At 33.4% G+C, this 27,230-nt stretch overlaps 1 pseudogene; it reads right to left on the bottom strand.

Annotated features, from left to right (window-relative positions):
* Nucleotides 1-27,230, bottom strand: part of LOC104847486 — a 43,114-nt pseudogene that overhangs the window by 9,860 nt on the left and 6,024 nt on the right.

The following is a 27,230-nucleotide window of genomic DNA, read 5'->3' as shown; positions in this document are numbered from 1 at the left end:
AAGCTCTAAAATATTATTTGCCATTGCTAATTTTATTTTATTCATAGATAATATTACAACAGGTAAGAATAGATGAATTACAAATACATGTTTATAGGCTCCTCAGGAAAATTAGACCAGCCAGGTTATATCCCACAAAAGAAAATATTCTTATTTTCATGCTGTATTGTTTTTCTTAATGAAATATCATTGTTATTATATTTTCTATTCAGTAATTTTGTAAGACAGAAATGTATTGGTAAGAAGGAAAATAACTTTTAAACTCTGTATAGTATATATACTTTTAATAAGAGCGTACAATGAACCTCACCTCCTAGGTTTTATGCAGTTTTGTAATTCTATCTCTCTGGATGAGACCAGGATTTATTTGCACCTCTCCAACAAAGGCTGTGGAATGTCAAAGACGTGATTGTCATAACTGATGTTCACGTCTCTCTTGCTTACCTTTTAAAAGTAAATTGCTATGTTGGAGAGACACATACTGGTAATACAGAGAGCAGGTTTTACTTAATAGATAACAAGAAACTGAGGCCTTCTACTTAATAGCCATTGAAAAACTTAATCCAACTAACAATGACTTTGATAATCTTAGAACTGGATCTGTCTTTCATGGTGAAGTATCACCAGACCTGCCATATATTGATTACAGCTTTAAAAAACAGCAACAACAACAAAAAACTCTGAAGTAGAAGAGAAAAGAGAGCAGTGTCCAGAGTTATGGTCCTCAAAAACCTCAAGATAAAAAATATATGCTGTTTTCAGGTATTAATTTTTAGGTCATTTTATTACACATCAAACTTATTTAGGTGACTAAAACAACTTCCATGACCATCAAAAGAAACACTGCATTATTTCTTTGTGAATTTTAGAAGCCTACTTCTCCATTTAGCTAGAACGCTCCTTGTCATGTTATTCATCTGGGGCATTCATACTGAAATCTCCAGGGCAAAGATCAACATCTGAATAGCATATCTTTAAACCTAGCAGAAGTTTGATTCAAATTTTGGCATTTTTGCTGTTTAGGAAGAAGCTAGATACAAATATGTCTGGATTTTAGGCTCATGTAAATGTAATTGTGGGCTGTGGATTTAGCTCAGTGGTTCTGGCTCCTGCCTTGCAAGTGCAAGGTCCCCAGTTTGATCACTGGTACCAAAGGAAGGAAAGAAAGAAAGAAAGTAAATATAATTACTACTTCTTAGAATAAGGCAAGTATAAAGAGCTACAATTCCATATTTCCTTTCTTAAAATTATAACATGAATTAGATAGTAAGCATGGGTTTCACTTTAAATGATTACTTAGTTTCTGTTTTTATAGAGCTTGGGAAGTTTTTGCCACAATTTTTTCTAGAAAATAATGCAAGGATAAGCATAAGACAATATCTTCCAGTAATTACTGTCAATATGAATGGTCTCAATTTGACAATTAAAAGACACAAATAGGCAAGTTGGAGCAAAATGTAGACCCAATGTTATGCTGTATATTACACATATTTAATCCAAAAATTGACAGTCTAAATATCAAAGAAAAATAATTTCCCATCCAGTAGGAGGTAGAAAAGAATCAGGAGTAGTTATCCTATTTTATGACAATGTAGGCTTTAATTCAAAATACATGAGAAGATGCTAAGAAGATCACTGTATATTAAGGGAAAAGTCAACAGGGAGAGATAACAAGCCTAAATATATATTACCCAAACATGGACACGCCCAACTCCAGAAAACAAACACTGCTGAACATAAAAGATCAGTTAAAAATAAACATAATTAGTGGGGGAGCACAATACACCATGCTCATAATTAGATGGATAAAGCAGATGAAAAATAAAGAAATTATTACAGTGAAGTAATATCTTTGAGAAAATGGACTTAATAGATATCTATAGAGTGTTCCATGCACCAACAAAATGTATACCATTCTCAGCAGCACACAAAATTTTGTCCAAAATGCACCACTTATTATCCCATGAAGCATGCTTAACTAAATAAAACATAATCAAAATTATCTATCCATATTATTATCAGTTCATGAAGCTAGAAATCACAGGTAAAAATACATAAGTTATGCAAATTCTTTGCAATTAAATAATTCACTGTTGAATAATCAATAGATCATAGAATAAGCCAAGGCAAAAATTAGATCCTAAAAATCAAATGAAAATGCTGGCACAACATGCCAGAACATCTAGGACACAATGAAAGCAGTTGTAAGAAGGACTTTTATAGCTGCAAATACCCACACTAGAACAGTAGAGTGAGCCCAAGTGAACAATCTAGTGATGCATGTCAAGTTCCTAGAAAAATAAAAACTAAAGCTAGTACAAGGAAGAAAATTATAAAGATCGATCAGAAATTAAGTAATTTGAAATAAAAGTCCCAAAGCATTATATTAAATTGAAAAGCTGATTCTTTGAAAGAATAAGCAAGTCAATCTACCTCTAGTCAGTTACCAATAAAAAGGAAAAAAAAAGACTCAAATCAATGCAATTTGAAGTGAGAAAGGAAAAAAATCAGAAGACAACACTGAAACCCAGAATATTATCAATAAGCACTTGAAGACTCACTTCAAGAAATTGGAAAATTCACAATAAATGGTTAGAATCTTAGACACAGATTATTAAAACTGAGAAAAAAAAGTTACAAAATCCTTCTATAATACTATAACAGATGTTGAAATTTAAGCAAGAATAAAAAACCTATCAACTAAGAAAATCCTAAATCCTGGTTCATTCATCTCAGAATTCTACAACTACTTCGGGGAATATCTAATTCCAACACTCTTCAGACTCTTTAATGAAATTGTAACAGAAGTACTGACAAAGTAATTCCTGGCAGCTAACATTATCCTGATTCTACAAGCACACAATGACCATCTTCTTTCCCCCAAAAAGAGAATTACAAGCAATCATTGTTCATGAATATAGAGGAAAAGATCCTCAACAAGATACTAGCAAACATTTTCCAATAAATCATCAAAAAATTATATATTGTGATCAAGTAGGCTTCATTCCAGATAAGGAAGGGTAATTCAACATACATGGATCAATAAAGGGATTACACCACACGAAGAGAAGTTAGGAAAAATTCAGATGATCAATAGATGGAGAAAAAGCCTTTGACAAAATCCAACTCCATTTATGAGAAAAACTTTGAAGAAAATAGATATAGAAGGACCTTTTCTTCATCAGATAAGTCATTTATGACAAACCTACTGCCAACATCATGTTAAATGGGAAAAAACTGAACATTTTTCCTCTAAAATTGTGAAGGAAACAAGTATATCTACTATCATCCTTGCTATTCAAACTAATTATTTTTTTTTGGCGGGGGGGTACTGGGAATAGAACTCTGGTCCTTGTGCTTGCAAGGCAGGCCACCGAACCGCTGAGCTAAATCCCCAGCCCTCAAACTAATTCTTGAATCATTAGACAGAACAATCAAGTAAAAGAAATAAATAAAAAGGATATGTAAAGATGTCAAATAATCATTATTTGCAGAGGATGTGATTCTTTACATAGAAGACTCAATAAATTTCACCAATATACTACTAGAATTAATAACCAAATTCAGCAGTGTAGCAGGATACAAAATCAACAACAACAACAACAACAAAACCAATATCATTCTTATACAAGCATAATAAACTCCCTCAAAAAGAAATAGCACAATGGCTCAATAGCACCCAGGAAAATTATTACTTAGTAGTTATCCTAACCATGGAATCAAATGATCTCTACAATAAATATTGCAATACTCTCAAAAGGGAGGTCAAAGAGGACAACAGAAAATAGATTTTTCCTATTCTTGACAGGCAAAAGCAATACTAAAATGGTTATAATTCCAAAATGTATATATAGATTTGATGTAATCCTAACCAAAATACCAAAAACATTTCTTTCAGAATTAGAGAAAAAAAATCCTAAAATTCAGAAGAAACCCAAATAGTTAAAGCAGTCTTGGGCAAAACAGGAGGTATCATAATCCTGAATTTCAAGTTGTATCACAAAGCTTTGGTCACAAAAAAAGTGTAGTATTGACAGAAGAGTAGACATATGTACCAATGGAACTGAATATAGGATGTGGAAACAATCTCAAGCACCTTCAATGATCTGATCTTTGATAAAGGGGTCAGAAATATAGTGGAGAGGAGAAAAGATAGCCTCTTTACCCAGTGGTATTGGGAAAATTGGCTATACATATGCATAAGATCCAATCTAGACCTACATTCTTCCTACATACAAAAGTAAGTTAAAAATGGATAAGAGATCTAAATATTGAAAAAAATATACTTAATATGTCAGGAGATAAAATTCCTGAAACTCTTGATGTATTCATAGGGAAGGATTTTTTAAAAATCAAAATGCCACAAAAGTAACATCAACAAATTCAATTATGTCAATTTCAAAAGCTTCTACTCACAAAGGAACCAACCAAAAAAGCAAATAAACAACATACCATATGGGGAAAGCATTTTCCAGCTACATCTCAGACAGAGGACTAATATCTAGGATATGTAAAGGACTCAACATATTTAGACTCCCAAAATAAAAGATTCAGTCACAAAATGGGCAACTGACATGAATAGATACTTCTCAGAAAAAGAAGTGTGAATAGATAGATAATATGTATATAAGTAATGTTCAAAATATCTGGCCATTAGACAAATCTGTTTAAAACAACCCTGATCTTTCATCAGACCCCAGGAAAAATATGGCTATCATGAAGAAATCAAATAAAACAAATACTGGGGAAGCTGTGGGGAAACCTTCATTTGTAGTGGGAGTGCAAACTGATACAATCACTATGGAAATCAGCACAGAGACTCTGCAAACTAAATTCTAGTTAACCTAACTATTCATCTTATAGGTATCTCCCTGAATGATTAAAAGTATTATATTAGAATGGTACATGCATATCCATGTTTACAGCATGAATACCAAATAGCTTATTATAAATAAATCTTGGAAGCATTTTATATGTTCATCAATGGATGAATGAAGAAAGAAAATATGGTGTTTATACATAATAAAGTATAACTCTATTGTAAGGAAGGATATATTTGAGTCATCTACAAGATAATGGATATACTTTCAGACTATATGTTAAGTGAAATAGGTCAGGCACAGCACCTTACATGACTTGTCTTATAGGAGAAATAAAGAGCAAAAATAAAAGAGACATGATAGGAGACAGGGAGATTTCTCATTTGTAAATAAGAAGAGTTGGATAAAGGAGGAGGAGGAGGGGAGGGAATGTAAAAATGTAAATTTAAGGTCTGTTACATATGTGTCCCAGCTTTCCACAATGAATGTAACCATGTACTACATCATGCACTAATAAAAATACAATTTTACAAAGTGGTGGGTAGGAGGGGCCCTATGATCCTACTACCTAGTGAAACTAATGAGAATTTTTTTAAAAAGATGTAATTACTAAAAGCCTGTGTTCTTATCATAAGGACAGACAATAAATAAAGAAACAGCTATTTAAGAATATTATAAGCTGAATGTAGTGGCCCCACTCCAGTGATCTTAACACTCAGGAAGCTGAGGCAGGACAATCACCATGAGTTTGAGGCCAGTGTGGACTACATAGTGAGTTCAAGTCCTGCTTGAACTCTTTCTCAAAAAAGAAAAACAAAAACAAAAGACCCAAACAGATAATTTATGAAAATTTGGTGAGAAAAGCTAGAATCAACAATTTTGAAAACAAACTCCCTTTTCCTTAATCTAGATTTTTAGGATGGAGATTGACCTCCAAAATGAGGTTTAAAAGATTCCAGGGACACATTTATTCACAGATACTGGCTAGAAGGTTTTGTTCTTGAGAAGATTAGGATGTAACCATTTTTCATAATGTCCCAGCTACTTGCTGGTCAGGTTAAGTGCCAGACAAGTGCTATCCATCAGTCTCTACTCATGGAGAGGCTCTATGTCGATACGGTGTCACTGAGAATGCTGACACACCACTCACTGGTGTGAACTTAAAGTAGGGTTACTCTGTACTGGCAGCAACAAGAAAAGAAGTCTTCGGACTGCTGCTCATCCCCATAAAAGAATCTACTCCTAAAGCACGAATATCATTTGGAATGGAATGTAACATTGTCACCTTGCCCAGTGATAGTTTAGAGAACTAGATCCAAGCTTTTGCTTAGAAAAAGAAGCAGAATTTAAAGTGGTTCCCAAGCTATGAAACATCTGGCCTAAACCTATGGGCACTGTCAAGAAGAGATGAGGTTTTCGCTAGATTAATTTATAGAGTATTTAGAGTTTAGAAATTATTGAAAACAATAGAAGAGTCACCCAGCAAACAGTGGAGCTTAACAGTTCAATGTGATGAAGGAAGGAGTTGGTGAGAGAATTCCTAAAAGCATTGTGATTTCAGAGTAACTAACCTCTACTTTTCAGAGGAGCATCATTCTGGGTTTAATAGGGAGAGTGCAGTAATAGACTAGTACAACCAGTCACTAAGAAAGCAACAAACCCTCTCCATGGTGCTAAAAGAGGTGCTATAATATAATCTAAAATGCTCAGTTTCTAGCACAAAATTATGAGATGTGCAAAACAATAGAATAGTATGACCCATACACTGGGAAGAAATGGAAAACAGAAATTGCCAGTGACATCAGGAAGATACGATATTTTGAGCTAAGATTTCCAGATGTTATAAATATGTGCAAAAAAGTAATACAAAATTAAAGAAGAGAATAATAATATAATGTTAGTGTATCAGAAAATATCAATAAACATTATGAAAAAATGTGAAATTCTGGAATGGAATAGTACAATAATTAAAATGACATGTAAAATTTACATTAATTTTAAGAAGTTGAACTGAATTTTAAAAAGTTAGATGAAAAAACTTGGTTTGATCAGTAAAGCTCATGTATTTCAAAGATTGAAGAGAAAATAAAGTAAATGGAGACTTTGATAAATGTGGGAAAAATTTGTGAACCAACGTGCACATAACAATAGCACAGAAAAAGAGGAAAGAAGAAAAATAACAGAAAAATACTGAAAACTTAGTTTCTAAAAGTGCTCAAATTGAAGAACTGGGCAGTAATTTCATATGAATAAAAATGACGATATAGGAAATTTTAACTGAAACAACTAAAACAGCTTAGAAAGAAATTGATAGCAGTAAATGCTTATGTACTTATCTCAATAACTTCAATATCCTTATTAAAACATTAGAAATGAGACTAACTCTAAAACAAATATTTAAAAAGATAAATATTAGAGATGAATGATATAGGATATTACAAAAAATCACTGATATCAAGATTATTTTTAGTAAATCGATACAAAATGGCAAGATTTTAGCTATATTATCTAACACAAAACCAAAAAGAGAATAGTATTCAAAGTACAAGTGGAAAAGAAGAGGATAATATCGTGTGCATCCTAAAATTAGATAATGTAGATTAAATAGATTCCGAGAAAGAAGCAAAATGCTAAAATTGTTTGAGAAAATTAAATGTAAACAAACATAACAAATATATTGTTTAAATCTAATCTTTCAGTATGGAATTATTTCTAATATGTAAAGTGAAAATAAATGGCAATCGAACCAATATTTCAAATAATTGCATATGAGAGATAATTTCTCCTTCATTTTGAGGCTAGATGAATGGAAATGAGAAGAAAGTTTTGTAATAAAACTGTAGAGCAGGAGCACATATGTCAATGTGATATGATTCTTTTAATTATTTTGGAAAGATAATGAAGCAGAGCTATGGCTGTGTCAAATGGAACCTCCATTCCTAGCTCTTTGAGGTATAGCAGCACAGTTTGTAATAGCTACAACTTGGAAGCAGCCCACTTGCCCATCAGTTGGAAACTGGATAAAGAAGATGTGATTTTTCTATAAAATGGAGTACTACTCAGCCATAAAGAATGAGAAATTAGAGTCATCCATAGGAAAATGGATATATTTTGAGCATATACTCCTAAGTGAAATACATAAGTCACACATGTGTAAATACCAAATAGTTTCTCTGGTGTGAAAAACTATAATAGTACTCAAGATCCTAATGGGATAATTAACAATGTGAAATAGGAAGAAAAGGGATAAAGGTGTAGGGAAAGTGGGAAGTGTAGGGGAAGGGGAATAAGGGAAAAGAAAAAAATGTGAGAAAATGAAAAAATGGAAATAAAGTGTTTGTAAATGGGGAGGGGAGGAGGGGGTGAAGGGAGGGTAGGGACAAGGGGAAAAAATGAGAACCAAGACCTGTCATGTAAAGGTACAAGATCCCAGTAATGAATGTAACAGTACTGTACACCTAGAATGTACCAATAAACTCAATAAAAAATACTGTAAAACAGTACCTTTTATGAATATGGACATAAAAATCCTCCATAAAATAATAGCAAAACAGATGCAACAATGTACAGAAATCATGATATATACACCATGCCCACAGTAGATGTATCTCAGGAATGCATGGTTGACTTACCATAAAGTAATCGATTAACATAATATATAGATTTTTTTAAAAAAATACTAGTATTTCCATGGATGCCACAAAAGCATTGGACAAATTGAACATCCTTTCACTATGGAAACTAGTTGTTCCAGAGAACTTTGATAAAGGTTCTTGATGAAAGGGTAGATGCATAAAATCCATAGGTAAGAACACATTCAGTAGTGAAAAACTTGGTACTTTTTCTCTAAGGTTAGGAGAAAGATGAGGAAGTTTGCACTCACTACATAAATGTAATATTGTGTTTTAGTACTACTTAAGGCCACAGTAATTCAGCATTGTGAAAAGTAAAATTAGATTAGAAAGAAATAAGCAAAACTATCACTACTGTCATATGTGATGTTTTATAGGGCATCCTAAGAAATCCATAAACAACAAAACAAAACAAAAAACCCCTATGAGAACAAGTAAATGAGTTTATCAATGTAGCAGCAAAGTCAGTATAAAAATGATTAACATGCATTTATAAACTGCAATTGTTAATTTCATCTGTCATCTTGACTAAACCAGAGGGTGACCAGATATCTCGTGAAATATTTTTTCTGGTTGTGTCTGTGTGGATCTTTTTGAGGATACTAGCATGTGAATAAGTACTAAGTAAATAGATGGGCCTCCAAATTATGCCTGGACATCATCCAGTATGTGAGGGCCTCAATTGGACCAAAAATGTGCAGCTTGCATTCTACCTAGCTGCTTGAGCTAATAGGTTAATATTCTGCCCTACTTTTCAGGCCTTCAGACTCTGATTGGAGTCTACACTGTAGCTTCTTGCTTCTTAGATCTTCAACTCTACCATAGCCTTTCCTGGGTTTCTAGCATGCAGATGGTGTGTCTGCTCAATCTCTTTATTCATGTCAGCCAGTACCTAGTAATGTTTGTTTTTCTTTCAATTTATTACTATATATAGAATTTTTTTATTCATTAACTTTATTGGTACAAATTAGGTACATGGAAAAAAGGTTTAACATCACTGGTCATTCAAGTGATGCAAATGAAAACAATGCTGAGATTCCACCTTACCCCAGAAAGAATGACTGCTATAAAGAAATAAATAACAATTGCTGGCAGGACTGTGGGGTAAAAGAAACCCTTTACCACCGTTGGTGAGAGTGCAGACTAGTGCAATCACTGTGGAAATCAGTGTGGAGTAGAAGTTTCACTTGACACAGCTATTCCCCTGCTGGGTATCTTCCCAAAATAATTAAAAGAATCATACCCAGAGATATATGTGTACCTATGCTCATATTGGCACAGCTTATAAAAGCTAAAATTTGAAACCAATTGCCTGACTGGATAAAGAAAATGTGGGGTTATTTTAATAAAATGAAGTACTACTCAGCCATAAAGAATGAGGAACTAGAAAGATTTATAGCTAAATGGATGCACATTGAGGCTATACTCAAGTGAAATAAATAGGACATACATGTAAATACAGAATAGTTTCTCTGGTGTAAAAAACTAAAAGTGTTAATAAGATACCAATTTTAAAGGTGTAGGGGAAGTTGGAAGGGTAGGGGAAAGGAAATAAGGGAAAAGAAAAAAAAATGTGACAAAAGGAAAAAATGGAAACAGTCTTTGTAAATATGGGAGGGGTGGAGGGGTTGAAGGGAGGGCAGGGATATGGGGAAAAAAGAAGAACCAAGACTGATTATGTAATGGTAGAATTCCCAATAATGAATGCCAGCATATTGTGTAACTAAAATGTACAAATAAAATATCAAATATAGAATCATAAATTATTGCCTTTGACCAACACCATTATTGCATTTTTAAGAAAACAAATTGATAAATATCTATTTCTTTGGAGTGTTTGTTTACTCCATTGTAGATATCCCTCACTTTGTAAAATTCTTGAGGCCTTTTTAAAAGCTTTTTAAGACTAAGATAATAAAAGGAGCAATTTTTCACAAACAATATTATAACAAATATTATTTGATTTTAAAATTAGAGCATACGACTTCTTTTAGTTGCCTATGATACTGACTGAACAATTACTGAAAATTCTAAAAAGCAATGGTGCTATTAAGGGATGTTTTTCTTCATTTCCAATTTGTTGCTGTCTGTTTTGTTGGTGGAGGGATCCATCTGTGTTTCTGAAACTAGTTAGGCAATGATGCCTACCTCATAAGTGCTAGGACCTAAGGCATCCATCCTGATCATTTGTGACATCATGCACTCCTGCTGTATTGCCACAACCCTCTTTGCCTTTCTTTCACTTTACATAGGAATTCAAAACGTGAAGCAGGACACACTGCGTTAGCAGAAAAGAGCATAGTGTGTTGGAAATTGTGTTAAAGGCTATAATGCCTTTTTCCAACAGTGTGAGATAGCCGGCAACTATTTGAAGAGTGACACCAATTATTTAAATTGGTAAAATAAATTGTCCTAAAAGAGTTTAAATACAATTTTTAGACAATTAAATATTTTTACCTTTTCCATGTAAGTTTGTGCTACATAATTATTGCAATCCTTGTGTGGAATTGGTACATATTTATATAACCACTCTCTCCCCAACTCCTTGGACTCTTTCTTTTGGCTAAAAGATCTGTCTCTGTATTGCTATTATGTAGTTTTTTTTTCTTTTTATTTTTTGTGCTTCTTATATAAGAGAAACAATATATATTTTACTTTGAAATGTGCTCATCTGACATCTAGACTTTGGCTGGGTCAGCATCTTTTGTTAAGGGGATTTCTTCTCCAAGAATAGAAAAGAAAAACTGGGTTAAAAATACATATTTGAGAAGGATTTATTTTACACTCTTTGAATATTTTATATCCTTTACAACAAATGAACAATGAGTGAGTCATAGACCTTTGGAGGTATTTGTGTGGACTAGCACATTTATGAGTACATCGTCATTCTAAAATAAATGTCCACTGGAATACTGAGAGGAAGCTTGAAATGCCAGTACATTTCACTTTTTGTAAGCAAGCATTCACTATTTGTGGTGCAAAAAGTTCATAATAATTACTTATTTTCACACTAAATAGGCTTGATTCTTTTTTATTAAGTAAAATTATTGCCAGAAATATATGTTTGTTATTTTTTATTAATTTATGCTTAGCTTATATTGCTTCATTAAAACATATTTTGTTTATTTTATTTCTTTAAATTACTAGGTGAATTTATAAAATATAGTCAATGGAGAAAGATCCAAAAGTAATATTTTAACTATGACAGTGATAGTGACTAGAGTTTTAAAATTCTCTGGTATCACTGTAAGAAGGTATAAATATTATATCCTTATGATTAATTTGAGTTTGCTGTGACTTATGAAATAACTGAATGTGCAGCTAACTTTTTAAAGGTCAGAAGGAATTAAAAAAGGGTGGATGGGTAAGATGGATAAGTGCCTTTATTTATATATTGTGATATGAGTTTTTCTGTAAAGCCTTAGAGAAACCTTTGGCCCAGAAAGGAGTTGAGTAGGGATTAAGTTCTTGAGAGGGGCAAAAAAGTTTGTTCCCTGAAGGTATTATGAAGGTCCCATCTGTTGGCGCACATACTCTTCAGTTATGATTGACAGTGAAATGTCAAAGCTCAAATTCCCAGGGCATTAAATTGCTTGTCTTAATCAGGCAGTGCTTGTCTTACCCCCTACCTCTGTGGATTAGCTAAGAGCTGCCTATCTAAGTTCTTTTCAGTCTTTTCACTGGGTCACAGCTTTCCCACCCAATCCTCTAAGTAGAATCTTTTCTATTATACCTCTTTATGAAACACTTTTATTTATAAAGCATTTACTCTTAAAATTTGTAAAACGCTTGCATTTAGTATCTACATGGAGAATAAGGAAGAGACATATTACCACTGAATCATTCATTCAAAAAGAATAATTTAATGTTATGAATGTAGATCTGTCCGAAAAGAAATGTACAGATATAGTAATTCAACAGTGACAACATAATTCAAAAATAAAATGATTCTATATATTCATATCCTATATGTATGTGCACATATTTATGTTTTGCATGTGATATACATAACATATACAGATAGACAAAGAGACAGCCACATGCAGAAAATTCATGATATTCCAGCCAGGCCTTGAATGACATTTCTGTTAGATATCTTTCCTTTTAAACTTAATTCTTTAGTAGGCAAATATGTCTCATTTTTCTTAAGTGTTTATAGACAGCCTGACTTGTTACAACAAACAAGAAAAATAATCTGCTTTGCTAATTCATCACAATGATGGCTTTAGAATTTTCTTCAGTTCTACAACAATTAAGTAAATATTTCTAGATACTTTACACATCATCAGGCTATTAAATAATCTGAACTCAAAAATTTGCAAAGAAGAGAAACAACCCTGATCTTTCCTACAGTCACCCTATAAACCAGTGAATATGTATATGAATGGAAATGTTTGCAGTATATAGTAATTTGAATCACCTTGGGAAATTGGTATATATTCAAATCACATCATAATCATTTCATTTCCCCTTTCTCTCCTTATCTTCCCCTTTTTTCCATCCCAAATTCCCTTCCTGTCTCTAATTAATCTACCTGCTCCTATTTCTGATCATCTTTATTTTGTTTTGCTCTTTAAAATATTCATATTTTGGCTTTCTTTTATGAGAGGAATTAATTTTCTGTATTTGATTGTGTTGATTTTACCTGGCATTATAGTCTCAAGATACATTTATTTTTCTACAAATAACTAAAATTTATTTTTCTCTATGGCTAATAATAGATAGTTGATAGATGGATTGATATCTCAGATTTTTGTATCCATTTACCTGTAATGGGCATATAGACCATTCTGTATTGTGTGGCTATACACATGGATATGCATGTATAACAATAATAGAATGACTAACTTTTCAAGAAACATCCAGAAAAGGTTTAGCTTGATCATACTATCTATATTTATAATTTTTGAGGAATCTCCATAATGTTTTCCATACTCATTTTATTAGTTTACATTCCCAGCAAAAATATAGAAGAGTTTCTTTTTTACCACCACCTCACCATCATTTGCATCTTCTTTGTTTGTGTGTGTGTGTGTGTGTGTGTGTGTGTGTGCGCACGCGCGTGCTTGTGTGCTCTTGATGTTAGGCATTCTTATTGGAGTAAGATGGAACCTCAGTGTCGTTTTGATTTGCATTTATCTAATGACCCAAGTTGAAGAACCTTGTTTTTTTCTTCATGTAGTTTCTGGCCATCTATTTCTTTTTATTGAGTTTATTGGTACATTCCAGTCATGGCCATATCTATTTCTTTCGTTGAGAAGTGTCTTCATTTTTAATGACATGCTTTTTAATTAGGTCTTTTAGTTTTGAGGTTTAGCTGGAATTTGTTTAAACAAATACAATCAGGAAAGTCCCTAGTATCCTCTCATCCTAACATAATTCTTTGGTTCTGCTGCCGCTTCAGTGATGGACATACTTTGAGGAGCAAAATGGTATGCAAGTTATTTGAACAATTACTCTTCGCCCTGTAAACAACCCTTGAGGTTCTCGTGACTTTTCTTTCTGCCTTTAGGTTTTAGGAAGTGAGCTTAAATTCAAAGAGATCTGTCATCCAATTAAGCCATTTTCTTCCATCAGCCCTTCTTATTTTATCTATAAACTTGGAGAGAGACTGGGAAGGCCCTTGGAGCTTCTTCATAGAGGTTTAGCAATTGGAGAAAACAGTAGTGTGAAAGCAGCCGCGGCCACAGGATTCTCTTCAGTGGTGGCCCATATGTGGCATGTGTGCCGCAGTGGGCAGTTTGTATCACTGAGAGCTGCGAAGATTTGCCATCACTGTTTCGATCAAGGAGAGGAAAGGAGATAGACAGAAAATTCCTTGATAGGAATAATATGGTATTTTTACCCATATGTGTATTATTTGTTCAAATATTCTTTCTTAGGCTTTTGAAAAATCTTTATTATTGAGAATTTCACATCTACAGTTTCTCGATGAGGCCATTTTCCTATTCTGTATAACTGTGAACTGATTTTTTTTTCAGGTCATGGGTTTAAGCAATCTATTTTAGTCACTTTGGTCCTATAAGTGGTACTCATAGGTGAAGTGCCTTCCAAGATGACCTAGGTCTATACCCTTCGGAAAAATCCTCATTACTATGAAAAATCAACCTTTGCTCTGCTAATGGTCACAGAGCAGTCATGTCCACATATTGCTGCCTTTTCCCTTTGACCAAGACTAGGCACCTCCAGCTAGCCCAGTGAGGTAGTTTATCATTTTTAGACATGTATAAGTCAAGTACCAGCTTTGAATCTCACATACTAAATGATGGTAAGTTATTTTGAAGTAGCTTCCTTCCTGAAAGTTTCCTGAAGTTGGCAGGCAAAACAATTTACATATCTTTCTAAAGAAATGCTAATGTTTTGACCTTATTATTTTCGATCTTTAAGACTATTCACAAACATATCAAGGTATGATATGAGCTATGAACATAAAATCATTTTCTTAATCTGTTTCTATCATATACGTAGGTGCATTGGCAGTTTGTTTTAAACAATTGGAGTGATTAGTGTTCACTGTTTTTGGTTTTGTGCTTAAAACAAAACCATGACAATACAGTAGAATCCCATTAGAGAATCTTGTTCTACATGTATTATTTTATTTAATCTTAAGAAACTTGTGATGATGAGCTATTTTATAATTCTTATTTGGGGCTAAAAAATAAAACAGGGAAATTCATTGATTTAATTTAATCATAAATGGAAGCATAGAAATACTTGATGGCTTTTTGTCCCTAACACACATGGGTTTACCTTGTAATTGTTTTATCCTACTTTTTTGGTGATGCCATTATTCTATAATGTCAAGGGCTGTGGTTGATTAGGAGAATAATACAACCAGTGAAAATGATTGGCATCAATCCACGGCTCTCCCATTATTCTTTATGTCAAAATTTTATTGGAAGCCATTCACTGAAAATTATTATGGCAGTATTTATGACATTCAGCACATATATGGCTAATACTAGCAGACAATGAGAAATGAGACAAAACAAATCTGAATGCAGATAAATTACAACTTTTAATGAGATTCAGTGTCCTCCATGAAGGATTTTTAAAAAGTTTTCTAGAAGCAGATATATAGACAAGAATACAAAACATAATGTATATTTGTGAAGGCAGAACACTCAAGTAGAGTATTAACACAACTGTGAACAAGTAGGCTTAACTTTATGAGGCTCTTTAGGGAAATTGTAAGTTGGATCCTCAAAATTGTCCTATAAGAAGAGGAAAATAAGTTATTCAGGCATGAAATCCTGAGAATTGTTAGATCAGCATTATTAAGGGGTATTAATTTCTCTACTATTTTTGGTCAAAAAAACCATATTGGAGTGGGGATTGTGGTGATGAAAGGACACAGTACTGATGTTATACTTACTAGCAGTTGGAACCCTCGTCGGAGCTTACTAGGAAGTTGGGAGGGATATGGATGGGAAAGGAACAGCATCTTCTATAGAGAAGAATGTAGGGAGAGCTTAGAAATGGTCTGTGGATGGTATAACTAATAAATTGATTTTGGATGCTTGACTTCTGTTCAAATGATTTTCTTTCCAGTTCTCAGAAAAAAAAAATACTGGGCTTATCATCAAAGTCTAGATACTATTTGTATTGCTCCATCGTAGAAGAATTAGAAACACATATAAATTGCTAAGTGACTTTTCAAAAGATGTGATGAGTGATTATCAGAGCAGCAAGTTGACTTATATGTCAAAACACCACTCTTTTGCAAGAGAAAAATGATGCTCCCATTCTCTGTACAGTTACCTGAATGTAGCTAGAGTTTTACATTACCTACATTGTATAATTTGAGAGTCCTTGCCTACTTCTCATTAGGAGTTTTTCTTTTTCAGACCTGGGGTATAAACTTAGGGTCTTTATAAGCTCTAAGCCAATACTTCACCATGGAGCATTTGTTCCACATCATTATGTCATTGCTTTTTTCTTTTAACGTTCTTTCATCTTACAGAGCAAATATGCTACCATGAGCAACACTCCCAGCCTCTCATTGCTTTTTATCAGTCATTGTTACTATATGGGATCCAAAATAAGCAACTTGGTCTTATGTTGTAATGGTTCCATAGAAATATGCTTAGGGTCTGTCAATACTGCAGAAAAATTTAGTAATCAGTTTTATAGCTAGGACAAACTTGTTCAGAATAAGAAACTCTTCATAGTCTTTATCCTTATCATCATAAAGATATGAGACCATAGAGGAAAAAGTAAAAGGCATACAGCCTTCTTGGCTGTTAACTTTCCGGCCAGATAACCTGCAACTATACAAACTCATATAGTTTATGGACTCTAGTTTAAGAGTTTTGATTTTTCAAAATGATTGAGTATGGCTTAGCCGAGGCCCATAAGATAGTTTGGAAATGTCCAAAATTAACACATCAAATTTTGTACTCTATGTACCAAAGAGTTCAAGATGCTTTAAAATAGCATCTTACTCACCTTTCTTAAGCATCTTCCACATTCTTTTTCTACAAATTTGCCCTCTATGTTTAAATGGTAGAATACTGTGTATAATATTTTTAATATTGTATAATATTGAACCTATGTGTAATATTTTAATTTTATGTTCATTCTATAGATTTTACCATAATCTTTCACTCCATCCATGGTCAATTAGAATTTGAATTCATTCTACTTCTCATTAATTTACTGTTCAACCACTGGCCAGGGACATTTTCAACTTTCACCTTACCTGGGGATAGCTTCTTCAGCCAATGTTGATACTGAATTTCTAAGAGGTGCACAGTTAAATGTGTTTCACTGGAATTTTGAGAACTAATACATTTTATGTTTTTTGGTTAATCTGCAGTATCCTCATATCAATTAGCAAGAGCTGAGTCTTTTCCAGTCAGTGTCCTAGCATTTACATAAGAGATGTGCTCAAGTTGTAAACAGACTATAATACTGCAAGCTGCAAGTTCAACATCTGGACTTGTTCTCTGATTTCCGGTCTCAACATATTCCTTTCAAGTAGATCACAAGAAGTCTTTGAATATTTTGTCTCATTTCTTGGGAAAACTTTAGTAAGTTGGTTTTTCTTTTATTTAAAATAGTTTCTGTCATCAGAAGTTTTCTTCAAGGTACATCTGACCCATGAAACATCAATTCTGATTTCTCCATAGTAGAGGTAATTTGGTTCCCAGAAACCAATTGTTATTTGCATTTTTAGTATCTATTCTTCTCTTTCTCCTTTTACTAAAAATAGCAGTAATTTAATTTCTCATGTTGTCTATATATTGTACAGAACCTGACTCTACTACAGTTCTAAGGAAAGACCATGATTTCCTTCAGGTAATCTTTACATTTCATCTTGCTAACCACAATCATGGCTGACTATAGCATAGCCTCTCCATTAATTAATTACAAAGATTAATCTTGGAATACTGGGAAAGTAATGTATAAAAGTTAGAGCTGCTCCAACTTTTCTTCACAGCGAGTGCTGCTGGAATAATACAAACAGTACATGCAAAGTAGGACTTAGAAAAAAAATAAATCAGATCAATGGCATTTGGTGCTCAATCAAAGTACTTGTAGGGTTTGCCATTTTTTGGTCTTTACAATTGTAACTCCTCATTCCTATCTAAATATACTGTAGAAAAGTAAGTAGGATTAGACTGATACCTAGAAAATAACAGATTCCACTGCTCTTGCCCAAGATGTTTCTGGATCATGAGAAGAAAATTATCTGTAAGCATACTACTGAGTTTTATGGGCAGCAAGAACTTACTGTACAATTTGAGTATAGATTTTATTTTCTTTCATTTCAACTTAGTGAATACCATTGCATTTTACTGATTTTTTGCTTTTTAATCCATTTACTAATTAGAACTCACATCTCTGTTAATCAGGACATTTTAATTCAGAAGTTCAGGAAACCCACTGAAAATTGTTAGACACAAAGTGGTGTGTGGTGAGGTGATTATATTTTCTGAATGGTGGTAGTAATAGAACTATTTCTAGGTATAAATAGGCCCAGAAGTTTGATTTATGTCCCTACATCTCTGTACTTTTCTTCATACTCTACACTTTCTTTGTCTGGTTGTCTTTTGCCTACATTTTTTGTTTGAGTTGACCAGATGGCTCCTGGTCCCTCTCTGTTTATTATCAACCACTATCTTTGCAGGAAGCTGAGTAATCCTTATCAAATCATCTGTTAGGGCCAATCATACTATTGGAGTAACCAACTGAGGTAAATTCCCACCACCACTGAAGGAATCCTATTTGAGCAGCAACATTTTAACTAAGGAAAAGCATGGGGGTGATGCCTTAAAAATACTATGGGAAAAACCACAACTTCTTTATCCAGTTTCCAACGGATGGGACTTAAATTCTGAATTTAATTTTGTTGTATTCCAATTATTCTGAGTATTTTTCATTACATTTAAAATGAAAAAGTAGGTATATGGCTTTCTCCTACTCTCTATGCCTGTTTATCAAACAACTTTTTGCCTGATTGGTAATTATGCAAGAAATACTATATACAGAGATGAAGCTTGCATATTTTAAGATATCTCACTGGCCACCATCTAGGTATCAGTCTTGACTCCCCTTATACCTATACACTCACTGTAGGGTGTTTGAGAGATTTGGGAACCGATCTAGGACAAAGATGAGTACAAGGTGTCATAATCACACATTTGATCTTTCTCAGCAGTGTTGAATGTTACAGCACAAGATGTATCAGAGGTCATATTTAGGTGGGTACATTTCAGAAAAGAAAGAAATCAAGGGATCTCAGGGGAAAGGTACTAGTGGAGGAAGAAAGGAATCTAAATTCTAAATGATGTCACTGAACAGCATGGTGCGGGTCAGAAGGTCTGAATAAAGTAGTGATTTGTAGTCTTTATAGCCATGGAATTAATCTGTGATTGGTAGATATTAGAAATCATTGAAAATCTGCTTATTTAAGCTGTATTTTGAGCAATTCATTGTGTAAAATTTTGCATTCACCAGAGGCAACCTTTTAAATTAACTGGCCTCAGTATGCTGTGAGAAGTAAACAACCTAGGAGCCAGTACACAAAGTTCATCTTTGGCTCATTTATATAACATGCCACTATTGGAAGAACATTTTTCTGGATTGTGAAAATCAAGGTAGAATTCTTAGTTACCACCAGATGTTTCATTAAATTCACTTGGATAAATTAACTCTCTTTGCAGGCTTTTAGATTGTATTTTGTGTAGTTACTTATTGTCACTGATTTCTTAGCAATTCCTTCATCATTTCCCTGTGTATCCTTTTTTTTATCATTTTTTTTTATTCTGGGTATTGCAGAAAGTGAAAAACAAATATCAAATTGCAATGCACTAATCTGTTAACTTGAACAGAAACAAAATACTTACTGAAAAATGTATTGAATGCTTATCATGCACACAGATAATAAAATACAGTTCATTCTAGTAGATTCCAAAAAGTCTAGGATAGATTCCAGTACAGGGGTCAAAATAACTCCAAATCTCAGTGACATATACTAAATGAATGGAGGCATTTATTATGTATCCTCTAACATAGATGACCTCAGTAAGGAACTTATTAATTAGATTGTAAAATTATTTATAAATCACTTAAAATTTGTATTAGTGGCTTAAGCAGTCAGAATTTGATTATGTATAGTATTAACTCACGTTTTGGGCTATATTTCTATTAAAGTCCTTTATACTTGATTTTTTTTTCAATCTTATCTATGGAAAGCTAGAATTACTTTAAATTGCTCCTTTGGTCAAATTGCATAAACTCTACAATGATACTTCCCCTCAAAGTTTCTGTAGCATTCACACCACAGTTAATTATTTCTTGTTAGTAAATATTGAATGAAGACTAGAATTTTATTATATAGTGCCTTTGAATTGTAAATCAATCTAATATTCATCAGCTAAAATCTTAAAATCTTAGTGTAAATTTTATGCTTTAAGGAAAAATTTAATCTTCATTATTACCCTATCTTTTCTATGCATGTACCTTTAAAACACTCTGAAACTTATTCTGGATTGTGTTATCTGACTGTACCATCATATTCAATACTTATCTGTATCTTACAAAAATTGAGGATCAATTTGGCTTGCTTAGTGAAAACAAATTTATTATTTTACATGCTCAGAAAGGGAGAGATATGAAGAAATACATGGATAATGTGATAAGGAATCTGGAGTCATTTTGTCTGCCATTCTCTATGTTTCACCTTCCCCTTTGCTTGCCATTTTTCTCTTGAGATTGATTTCTTTTTTGGTCTCAGGACAACAATATCTGGGCAAGCAATTTTCTTATTTATGTATTATGTACATTTTTTCTTTAAGTACTATAAAAATCCATTCACTGCATTCTGAACATGGTCCCAGAATTTCACTAACAACACTTATCAGGGGAATTAATGTCTTCTGGTTGGGTTACAGAAGTGCTTTCTGACAAAGCAAATGATACTATAATTGATTTAGATGAGGTTGATGGGAGAAGACATATTCATTATATATTTCTGTGTCAGAAATCAGTACAAATTCAATGGTTTAATGCAATAAATATTTATTATATCACAGTTTTTATAGCTCAGAAGTGTGGGAGGTAATATCTAAATTCTTTGCCAATTTCTTCTAAGGTATTGGGGGCTATTTTTTCATTCAAAATGTGGATTCCTTCTATTGGTTTATTCCTATTACTGGTAAAATGCACTCCTTGTGGTTATAAGACTGAAAATTCTCATTTGATGCTATTTGCTGGAAACCACTTTCAGATTCTAAAGGTTCTGCATATTCCTCTTCCTCTTTCTTTTTCCATCTTAAAATAATGTAATGGAAGATATTACTCAAAACGGATTCCTACCAGGCTTGCAATCTCTTTTTTTCTATAACACTATAGTCAATTTTAAAGGTTCATCTGATTAAATCAGTCCCACCTAAAATAATCTTTTTCTAAGGTCAACTGTAGCATATAATCCAATATCATCCCAAGGATTATTTTCTATCATATTTATAAGTCTTATACTCATTGAAAAAAATAATAGGAAAGGTATATCAGGGGTTGAGTATCCTGGGGTTCATTGTAGAATCCTGTTTACCTTAAAAATCTGATACTGCATGTATAATGCAACACTGAGTGATATTATGGCTGTAAGAATAAAAATAAAAGAAGCAGAATGATGCATTTGTTTCTGAAATGTTTGACAGCCTTTGCTATTGTTTCTTAAAATATGAAATACAATAAAAATATGACAAAGTAGAAGTTACTGGCAAAATTACGGGTTTAATTTGAACTTTAATGTTTCACATGCTTTGAAGGATTCTACATGCTTTATCAATATTTTAAAAAGGAAGAAAACTAGAAAGAATGAGCTGCCTGCATCTATTTTTTGGGCCTAGCTAACTTGTACATTAAAAAAAATCATTACTAATAAAGGGAAATAATGAGAAAGCTGTAGTAAATGCCTTGAAATGTAACATATAAAAACGTTGTATTGCATGAGAAACAACACGTTCTTGAAGAAATTTACTTCATGTGAAAATTCCAGAGAGTGTCTATTTCCTTAGAATCCAAAATATATTCATTGTTATCCACCTTGATATGAACTGATTTAAATTGAATACTTAAGAGCTTGAACTTGGAACTTCTGTTAATATAAGTTGCATCAGTTTAATTTTACACTGAAGTCCCCAAATATTAATTTCCCTCTTTCAAATCTACTTCAAGTTCAAAGTGTTATATTGCTTTAAAGAAATAATTGGTCTTTAATTTCATTATTTTTTTCTCATTGAGTTTATTGGTAAATTTTAGGTATACAGTACAGTTACATTTATCATTGGGATCTTGTAACTTTACATAACAGGTCTTGGTTCTCAATTTTTTTCTCTTACCCCTTCCCTCCCTTTACCCATTCCTCCCTTCCCTATTTACAAATAACTTTCTTTCCAGGTTTTCATTTTCTCATTCTTTTTCCTTTTCCCTTATTTCCTTTCCCCTACTCTTCCCACTTCCCTTACACCTTGAGCCATTTTCTTCCTATTTCACATTGTCAAATATATCATTAGGATCTTATGTATCAGTATAGTTTTTCACACCAGAGAAATTATTTGGTATTTATACATGTGTGACTTATTTATTTCACTTATACTATATCCTCAATAAGTATACATTTTCCTATGAATGACTAGTTTCTCATTCTTTATGGGTGAATAGTATTCCATTTTATAGAAAAAAACACATCTTCCTTATCCAGTTTCCAACTGATGGGCAAATGGGCTGTTTCCAAGTTTTAGCTATTACAAACTGTGACGCTATAAACATAGGTGAGCATATATCACTATGATATGATTCTTTTAATTCTTTTGGAATGATACCCAGCTGAGGGATGGCTGGGTCAAATGGAACCTCTAGTCCCAGTTCTTTGAGGTATCTCCATATTGATTTCCATAGTGGTTGCACCAGTCTGCTCTCCCACCAACAATGGAGAAGGGTTACTTTCTCCCCACAACCCCACCAACATTTGCTATTGTGTGATTTCTTGACAGCAGCCATTCTTGGTGGGGTGAAGTGGAATCTCAGTGTTTTTTTCATCTGCATCTCTTGAATGACCAGTGATGTAGAACATTTTTTTCATATATTTACTTGCTGCTTTTAATTCTTTGTCTGAGAAATGTCTGTTCATTTCAAATACCCATTTTTGAATGGGGTCTTTGTATTTGCGGGGACTGATTATTTTTTAGTTCTTTATATATTGAAATAATCATTGAAAAATTTAAAGAATAGTGGAGTAGTTCTTCTTTAAATGTCTTGTAAAATTCAGCAGTGAAACCATCAGTAAATGGGCTTTTCTTAGTTGATAAACTTTTATTCACATTTTCAATTTCACTGATTGTAATCGGGGTGTTTAAAAACTTTTATCTTCTTTTACAACTTTGGTAATTCATAAGTATCTAGAAATATGTCCATTTCTTCTGTGTTTTTCATTTTAGTAGAGTACAGGTTTTCAAAGTAGATATTAGTGATACTCTGGATTTTTGTTGGATCTGTTGTGCCTTCACCTTTTTTTGTCCCTAATTGCATGGATCTGAGCCTTTTCTTTCCTTTTTTTGATAAGGTTAGCTAAGGGTTTATCAACTTTATTCTTTCAAAAAAACAACTCTAATTCATTTATTTTTTGTATTGTTTTCTTATTTTCCATTGTATTGAATTCTGCTCTAATCCTTATAATTTCCTCCTTTTGTATGAGTTTTGGGTTTTTCTTGCTCTTCTTTTTCTAGGAGTCTAAGATTCATAATCATGTTGTTTATTTGAGCTTGCTCTGTTTTCCTAGTGTGGGAATTCACTTCAATGAATTTTCCATGAAGAAATGCTTTCATTGTGTCCCATAGATTCCTGTATATTGTACTGGCATTATCAATAAATTGTAAAAACTGTCTAATTTCTTCTTTAATTTCTTCTGTGACCCATTGATTATTCGGAGAGTTTTGTTCAATTTCCATGTGTTTTTTAAGTCCCTATGGTTTCTTATGCTATTGATCTCCAGCTTGATTGCACTATGATCTGCTAATATACAAGGGATAACTTTGATTCCTTTGCATTTATTCAAACCTGTTCTATGAGCTAGTATGTGGTCTATCTTGGAGAATGACCCATGTGCAGCCTAAAAAATGTATATTCTGATTTTGTGGAGTGGGAAACTCTATAGACATCTATTAAGTCCATATGTTCAAAAGCTTGGTTCAGTTCTAGTATTTTGTTGTTGATTTTTGCCTAGATGATCTATTTGTGATAGTGGGGTATTTAGATGCCCCACTACAATTGGAGTAGTGTTTATTTGGTTTTCATGTTACTTAATATTTGTTTTATATAATTGGGGCATTAATATTTGTTGTATATATGTTTATGATTGTCATCTCTTCCTCTTGAATTGTTCCCTTTGCAAGGATGTAGTGGCCTTCTTTGTCTCTTTTAATCAGTTTTGGTTTGAAATTTACTTTCTCTGCAAATAACGTCGCTACCCCTTCTTCTTTCTGGGCTTCTGCCCTATGGAGAATTATTTTCAATCCTTTCACTTTCAGTCTATGGGCTTCTTTTTGCACTAGGTGTGTTTCTTTCATACAACATATTGTTGGAGTTTGCTTCTTAATCTATTCTTCCAGTCTATTTCTCTTGATTGGTGAATTGTGGCCATTGTCATTGGTGGTTATATCTGATATGGACCGACTTATTATTGTCATATTACTGTCCTTTTGTTGACTCTTTTTACTTTCCCCCCTTCTTTTAGTTTTTGGCCTTGCCTATTTGATTTGCTCTATTGGGCCTCATGTTGCTGTTTTCTTCATTGTCTTTTTCTGGGATATTGTTTAGAATTTCTAATGGTGCTGGTTTGGTATTCATGAAGTTTCTCAGGTGTACTTTGACATGGAAGTATCTTATTTCCCCATGCATTTTGAGAGATTTTTGCAGGACACATCAGTCTACTTTTTTTTGGGGGGGGTGACTTGAAATACCACACTCCAGGCTCTCATTGTCCTGATGGTTTGTTTTGAAAAGTCTGCTGCGATTCTGATGGGCTTTCCTTTGCATGTGATTTGTTTCTTTTCTCTTACTGCTTGTAGTATTTTATTCTTCTGTTGGTTTTTGGGCATCTTGATTATTACATGTCTAGATATAGATTTTTTTTTATCATGGCTAATTAGAGTACTATATGCTTCACTTATCTGTATGTCAAATTCTTCCCCTCTGCTTGGGAAGTTTTTTGTCATTAATGCTGCCAACAGCTTTTTAAAGTCATTTGTATTTTCTCCTGCTACTTCATGGATTCCTATCAGTCTTATGTTATTCTTCTTTGCATCATCTAGGAGTTGTTGGATCGATTTCTCATGATCCCTTAGTGATTTTAAGAGACATCTCTTTTCATGGTCACTGACTGCAATCCTATCCTCTGTATCTGAAATTCTATTTTCGCATTCTTTTATCCTGCTGTGAAAACTTTCAATAGAGTTTTTAATCTTCTGGGTATCAGCTTGAATCTCATGGATTCTATTTCTTTCCTATGTTGGGCATTCATTATTTCCATTTCTTTCTTATGCTGGCACATCCTGGCTTCTATCATGGTCTTGACTCATCTAGTTTTTGTCAGTTTCTGTTCTAGAGTCTCTAATCATAACTTTCATTTTGCTCACCATCTCTATGGTTATCTGGGAAATTATTTCTCTTTAGAATTTTTCTAGAGCCTGATTGATGTATTTTGTTACTTCCTGTGCTATGACTTCAGGGTGTCCTGGTAGTTCACTGTCGGACTTTTCATCCTCATTTGCCCTATTATTTGTCATTGGTGAACTGGAATTCTGTCTTTGTGTCTTGCTTAAATGTTTTCTCTTTTTTATTTTTGTTGTTACATTGTCCTTAGTTTAATTTCTGGGTTATTACTTAAATCTTTCTGAAATAGTTGCACATTAGCTTTTGAGTGTCTAATGACTCATAGACATTTTTGTTTTCATAATATCAGAGAAGACAATGCATTAATTCAATCACAACCCATTAGCCAAATTGATACGGTCCATGACACAACAGGATCAAGCACAAATTATAAATTGACCATCTGTGGTGCTCATTAATCTATCACTTTTAAACCATGTGAATTAAATAAAATCAAGAAGCAGCCCGAAATATGTGTGCAGTGAATAAACTCTTCAATATAGCATCTTTACCATTTAGGATGGGGTCTTAGATAGAGTAAGGATGAGAGGAGTAGATAAGTAAAAGAATTGGAGAAGGTTTCAAGTGAATCCAGAGAACACAGGATGACCATACAAACTTTAGGAAACTTAAAATCAAAATGGAAAGACAGAGCACAAGAATAAGGAGAATAATACAACAACTTAGAGAATAATAGGGGCTCACTTTCCTTTGAAGCTATTCACTCTTGAGTGAAGGAAGATGAGAGAAGAAAAGAACATAAGGAAAGAAGAAAAAAAATAAAAGAAGAAATCCTAGTTATGGCAGGAACAGAAAGGGAGAAGAGGAATAGTATGGGGGAGAAAGAGACTGAGTTGGAAAAAAGAGGACAGAAAAAAGAGAATTTGCAGAGTGGAATGAGGAAAAGAAAGAAGAAAAAGAACTTGAAGGGCCTCTTTCAGACTATTTCTCTGCTGTCATAATATGCAATGTGTGAAGCCATGTGAAGAATAAAGTCCTTTGATATCAGCTAGCCAGTGGCAGACCCCTAAGATTCAGGCTGATTTTGGGTTGCAAGGCCCAAATTGAGCTCCCTGACCTCCTGCAAGGTTGAACTCCACAAAGTGCTACTACAGGTTCCCTCTGCACTTTCTTTGAAGATATTCAAAGTGTGGAGGTCAGAAAAACATTCTTTATGACCACTGGTGCCTCTACAGAGTGGATCCAAGGACTGGAACAATGAGGAAGCCTGAGAGCAGGAGTGGGGAGACTGGGCTGGGGGTGCAGGGGATCCTATGTGGCAAGCTAGTCCTCACTGATTGGCCCCAGGCAGGCTGAATGAGAAAGGTCTCTCAGAGTGGCTTTCCCAGACCTCCACCTTCCACCTTCCACCTTCCCCAGGATGCTGGTCACGATGCAGGCAGGGCCCACATTCATAATTTTTGGATTCAGTCTTCCTCTAAACTTCAACTATTGAATTGCATTTCAATCTTGATATTAGTCTTGAGTCCAAGGTATATAATATGATATGACATATCTGCTCTTCAAAGAATGCAAATATAAAATTCTTCAGTAACCTTAAGAAAAATTAAATGCATTCTAGATTATGCAGTTCTTCATGGTGATGGCATATATATAT

This window comes from Fukomys damarensis, unplaced genomic scaffold (assembly GCF_012274545.1).
Source record: "Fukomys damarensis isolate Sample0158 unplaced genomic scaffold, DMR_v1.0_HiC HiC_scaffold_24, whole genome shotgun sequence".
Classification (NCBI taxonomy): Eukaryota; Metazoa; Chordata; class Mammalia; order Rodentia; family Bathyergidae; genus Fukomys; species Fukomys damarensis.
This window is presented reverse-complemented; position numbering and strand designations above follow the sequence as displayed.